The 5,957-nt window shown below is 44.7% G+C and overlaps 1 non-coding gene across 1 annotated transcript; it reads left to right on the top strand.

Annotated features, from left to right (window-relative positions):
- Window positions 1-5,258: 5,258 nt before the first annotated feature.
- Window positions 5,259-5,365, top strand: LOC142873509 (U6 spliceosomal RNA). The gene has a single exon (XR_012921530.1). It is a non-coding gene; the product is annotated as a U6 spliceosomal RNA (small nuclear RNA).
- The last annotated feature ends 592 nt before the right edge of the window (window positions 5,366-5,957 follow it).

Genomic DNA, 5,957 nt, shown 5'->3' with positions numbered 1-5,957 from the left:
TTATTAATGTTTTAACACATTATTTAAAAATTTGTGACAATTTTTAAAGTTGACCAAAAATGTTGGCACTTTGTGTGTTCTAGACACAAATGGTCCATGGATGCCAAAGTTTGAGAAACACTGATTTTTTTTTTTAAATTTTTTCTCTTTTTTCTTTTTCTTTTTTTCTTTGCCTGTTCTTCTGCAGAAAGAAAAGAAACACTGATTTAGTAGAAAGAGCGCTGAACTTTGAGCCACGAGGTCTAGATTCTAGTCCTGTTTTTGATCAGCGATGTATGTTAAGCAATTTCTATAAGCCATAGTTTGCCCTTTTTAGAATAGATTGATATTTTTTGCTCTGGCTTCTTCACAGAGCTTCTGTGAAAAGCAGATGAGAAAATGGATGTACAAATGCTTTGTAACCTATAGGACTTTGTGCAAAACTATGAAATGAGGCAATCTTTCAAAAAAAATGAGGCAATCTTTCAAAAATCCATCTGGGCCTGCGCGGTGGCTCACGCCTGTAATCCTAGCTCTCTGGGAGGCCAAGGTGGGCGGATTGCTTGAGGTCAGGAGTTCGAAACTACCCTGAGCAAGAGCGAGACCCCGTCTCTACTATAAATAGAAAGAAATTAATTGGCCAACTAATAGATATAGAAAAAAAATTAGCCGGGCATGGTAGCGCATGCCTGTAGTCCCAGCTACTCGGGAGGCTGAGGCAGGAGGATCACTTGAGCCCAGGAGTTTGAGGTTGCTGTGAGCTAGGCTGACGCCACAGCACTCTAGCCTGAGCAACAAAGTGAGACTCTGTCTCAAAAAAAAAAATCCATCTGTCCCTTTGGCTTCCCTTTCTTTGGGTTCCTTTATGTATGTCTCCACCAGTTATCAAGCAATCTGTTCCTTCCAGGTATGCATTTATCAACCTTTCCCCGCCTTGGGGAACAAACTGTGCTTGTCCCCAGTGAAGTAAGTGGTTAGGTCTCCTAAATCTCGCACTAACTCTTTTGTTGCTGGAGTTTCTCTGCTTCTCCCTCTGTCTCCTGGCTCCTTCTCTAATTATGTGGGGGGAGTGGGCTTCTGATCAGTGTCCTCCCCACCCCCACCCCCCTAACCACCCCCTACACTGCACACACCCCTAGTCCTGGCTGCAGGTCTCTGTCCCTTAACTCCACTCAGCTCCTTGACTCCGCCTCTCTCATCCCCACACCTGAGACTCCACGGACAAAGACACTGTCTCCCCATCTGCCCTGCCGTAGGCCGTAGGCCGGGGAGCTGTGCTGGGTTCCGAGCCAGAAAAGGGAGCGGACGGCCCCACCCTGCAGACCCCACCCTCTGTGGAGGGACTTGTGCTTCACTGTTGATGGGAACTATGGGAACCACAGGTGACCGTGAGTCAGAGGTGGTAAACAGGACTCTTTGTGAACAGAGCTGCCCGGGCAACCCGCGAGGGCAAGGCCCCGGATCTCTTGGTCCGGTCTCTGAGAGCCTCCTTCCACCCGAGAGCTCCCACGCGGGGTGCTGGTGATTCCCACGAGCACAGATGGACCGTTTACACAGGAAAGTCCTTCTGGGCTCCCGCTCAAGACCGCCTGGAGCTCTGAGCTCTTTCCATCCCCCAAACTCACCATGCCGTCTCCCGGCTGGTGGCTTTCCCACCCTCTTCTTCCTCAGAAAACACCTATGCACCCTTTAGATTTCAGCCTAAATGTCAGGACCTTCCCTGGCACTTGGAAATGTCAGAAACCCCAGAAAAGACGAAGTCTTACTTTGCCCTCACCTAGTCTACAGACGGGGCGCTCCCATGGAGCGCTCAGGGGCCCAGGCTCCTTCCTGTTCTGCCAGCCCCTGGGCGCCCTCAGCAGCGCCACCTGGCCACCTGGCCAGTCCAAACAGCAGCAGGGAGACGGAACAGGATGGAGACAGGAGCCACGCGGGAGAGGGCCAAGGGCTCCTGCTGGCTAGCGCCCCACCTGCCTGAGACAAGAGTCACCCCTTGGCCACTTTATGGGAAAGGCAGCCCTCTCCTCCAAGGTGTGCAAGAGCAGTGTGGCAGGAATGGTTCCCCGTCACCACCCAGGGCAGGCAATAGAGCGTGCACTGTCTACAGAGAATTTTAACACTCGACAGCCCCAAATCGGCTGCTCTTTGTTATCCTGTCGCCCAGCAATTCTGGACAACGTCAGACAGAGATAAGTGTTCCTCCCTGAAAACATATTCTGTTGGTCTAAGTTCTAAATCTAAGTAAATGCTGTAGTTACCGTTGAGTTTCAACTCCATGTGAGCTTCAAGTTAACCCAAGGAACTTTGTCTTTACAAACCATCATATTCTACCCAGAATTTAATGCCGGAAACTGCAGTGACACTGTGGGCCCTGCCTCCTGTGGGCTCGGCTACAATGTGCTCCTTTCCAGAGTGAATTCTAAGGGTTCCTTCCTTCCCAATCCCCCCAGTTCCCTCTGGGGGGTCAGCACCTCCCACCCTGCAGCGTCCAACCTGCAGAACTGCCTACCTCCGCCTCAACAGTGCATTCGAAAGTAGCCACGGGCCAGGCGCGGTGGCTCACGCCTGTAATCCTAGCACTCTGGGAGGCTGAGGCAGGTGGATTGCTCGAGGTCAGGAGTTCGAAACCAGCCTGAGCAAGAGCGAGACCCCGTCTCTACTATAAATAGAAAGAAATTAATTGGCTAAATAATATATAGAGAAAAAATTAGCTGGGCATGGTGGCACATGTGTGTAGTCCCAGCTACCCAGGAGCCTGAAGCAGCAGGATCACTTGAGCCCAGGAGTTTGAGGTTGCTGTGAGCTAGGCTGACTCCACGGCACTCACTCTAGCCTGGGCAACAAAGCGAGACTCTGTCTCAAAAAAAACAAAACAAAAAAAAAGAAAGTAGCGATGATAGCACTGTGGTTGTGAAGACAAAGGAATAACAAGTTATTTTACTTCTGTCTACTCAGACTTTCTATTGTGGTCAAAGTTTTAAACAGTAAAAAGGAGGGCAAAGTACAAGTTGTAATATTTGTGTTCAATAAGGTCAACATGAAATACAATCATTTCAATTCCTGATTGTTGCTGAAACTAATCTTGTCTAATGGAAGAAGGGGGTGTTAAACAATAATCCCCACAGCCTCTCATACCCCCGAGTTTGAAGACACAATGCTTGGAGTATAAAAAGCATCCAGCCATGAACCAAAAGACGCTTGGAAATATTGGTTTGGGTGAATCTTCTTTTAAGGAAATCACCACAAACCTGTGATAGGTCTTTGTGTCTTCTCTGTCATATATATATTTTGTTGTTTGGGTTTTTTTTGTTAAGGGCAAAATGTGAAGTTGAGAAGATATGTTGATCTGAGTTGACACATCTGGATTCTGATGTGGCGGGACAGCAGAAGGGAGGACCATATTCACCTCCAAACCCCCGGACTGTCCAGGGATGCCTGAGCGCTGAGGGGCCCCTCAAGCACAAGCAGTGAATACTCAGGTGATGGCCGCAGCTCCAGGCAGGGCTCCATGCCTTACCTTAAAGATACTCGTGATTCTTTTCTTTCTTTCTTTCTTTCTTTCTTTCTTTCTTTCTTTCTTTCTTTCTTTCTTTCTTTCTTTCTTTCTTTCTTTCTTTCTTTCTTTCTTTCTTTCTTCTTTCTTTCTTTCTTTCGACAGAGTCTCACTCTGTTGCCTGGGCTAGAGTACCGTGGTGTTAGCCTAGCTCAAAGCAACCTCAAACTCCTGGGCTCAAGCGATCCTCCTGCCTCAGCCTCCCGAGTAGCTGGGACTACAGGCATGCACCACCATGCCCGGCTAATTTTTTCTATATATATTAGTTGGCCAATTAATTTCTTTCTATTTTTAGTAGAGACAGGGTCTCGCTCTTGCTCAGGCTGGTTTCGAACTCCTGACCTTGAGCGATCCTCCCGCCTCAGCCTCACAGAATGCTAGGATTACAGGCGTGAGCCACTGCGCCCAGCCTCTTGTGATTCTTAAAAAGCACAGAAGCACACTCTCAGGATAGGGGGAAAGCACCTGGTCTGCCCTGTGCCACCCTGGCTAAGCTAGGGCTGCTCTCCGCATATTTTGCATGACTTCCAGGAGGAGGAAGTGAAAAGTTTCACATTTACTGTCAACAGATAAATGTTACATCTTCCAATAAAAGGAACATCTATCAGAGGGACTTTAGTGTTCTAATTTTTTTTTTTTTTCTGACTCTCACTCTGTCAGCCCAGTTAGAGTGCAGTGGCATCATCATAGCTGACTACAACCTCAAGCTTCTGGGCTCAGGTGATCCTCTTGCCTGAGCCTCCCAAGTAGCTGAGACTATAGGCACATGCCACCTCACCCAGCTTCATTTCCTATTTTTAGTAGAGACGTGTCTCACTCTTGCTCAGGCTGGTCTCGAATTCCTGATCTCAAGGTATCCTCCCTCCTCAGCCTCCCAAAGTGCTAGGATTACAGGCGTGAGCTGCCATGCCCGGCAGTGTTCTATATTTTTATAAACATTTATTGAAACTTGTAGAAAAAAAAATCTTCATTCATTTTGCCCCCAAATTATTGGATAATGGAAAGTCACATTCTGTTTTTTTTAATTTGGAGTAATGTCTTCGACTTGCTATCATTTATCAATCACTTCTCTGCTCATGTGTTCATTCCTACCACGTTCTCAGATTAACTTATCACTGTGCTATGACTCTACTGGAAATAGGGTATTGAACAATAATCATTAATACATCTGTGGTAGGCCTCCAACTTACTAGTGACCTAATATCTTCTCATCTTGTTAATTTGCTCTGAACCCTAATTATTCTAGCAATAAACAATTAATCATGCATTTATGAATTCTATTTTTAGCATGAACATAAACTTGCTTACAATATATTAGATAATAGTCTAAGCGCTTTATGATATTAACTCATTTGGTCCTTACCACAACTGGATGAGGTAGATACAATTATCTCGAAGATTTCGAGACACAAGTTAAACAACTTGCCCAAGGCCACATAGCTAATAAGTGGCAGAACCAGGATTCAAACCAAGGCTGCCTAACTCCACACATGAGCTAACCCCACACATGCTGCCCCTTTGTGAAAAAATTTGAGGGGTGCAGGGGAAGCTTTGTCTCATCTCATTAGGGAAGTACGGTCCCAATGAAATTGTTCTTCTTAGGTTTAATATATATTTAAGATATATTTCTGTTTTGATCAATTATGCACTAATAATAATTCTAATGATATAGAGAGAGATCGTGAGAGAGCAAATGGAGCAATGTGTCAATAACTGACAAATCCATGTACTCACTTCGGCAGTACAAATACTAAAATTGGAACGATACAGAGAAGATTAGCACAGCCCCTGAGCAAGGATGACACGCAAATTCGTGAAGCGTTCCATATTTTTTTAGAGCTGGAATCCATTCTACTAAGTGAAGTATCCCAAGAATAGAAAAAAAGCACCACATGTACTCACCAGCAAACTGGTATTAACAGATCAACACCCAAGTGGACATATAGGAGTAACATTTGTTGGGTGCCGGGCAGGTGGGAGGGGAGGAGGGGATGGGTGTATACATACATAATGAGTGTGATGCGCACCATCTGGGGGATGGACATGCATGAAGCTCTGACTCGAGGTGGGACGGGGGGCAAGGGCAATATACGTAACCTTAACATTTGTACCCTCATAATATGCTGAAATTTTTAAAAAGTTGAAAAAATTTAAAAATTTAAAAGAATTAAAAATAAAATAATTGACAAATCCAGGTAAAGAGTATATAAGAATTCACTATATTTCTCCACAAACGTTACGTCTAAAAGAAAAAAGAATAAAAAAAAAAAAAAAAGAATTCACTATATTATTCTTGCAAGTTTTTAACAAATTTGAATTTTTTAAGTAAAAAGTTAAAATTTAAATGAATAGTATTATTTTAGAGTGTTAATATTGACAATATACTAAAAGTTATATTTAAAAATATAAACAAAAATTTCAGATA

Source organism: Microcebus murinus, chromosome 10 (assembly GCF_040939455.1).
Source record: "Microcebus murinus isolate Inina chromosome 10, M.murinus_Inina_mat1.0, whole genome shotgun sequence".
Classification (NCBI taxonomy): Eukaryota; Metazoa; Chordata; class Mammalia; order Primates; family Cheirogaleidae; genus Microcebus; species Microcebus murinus.
This window is presented reverse-complemented; position numbering and strand designations above follow the sequence as displayed.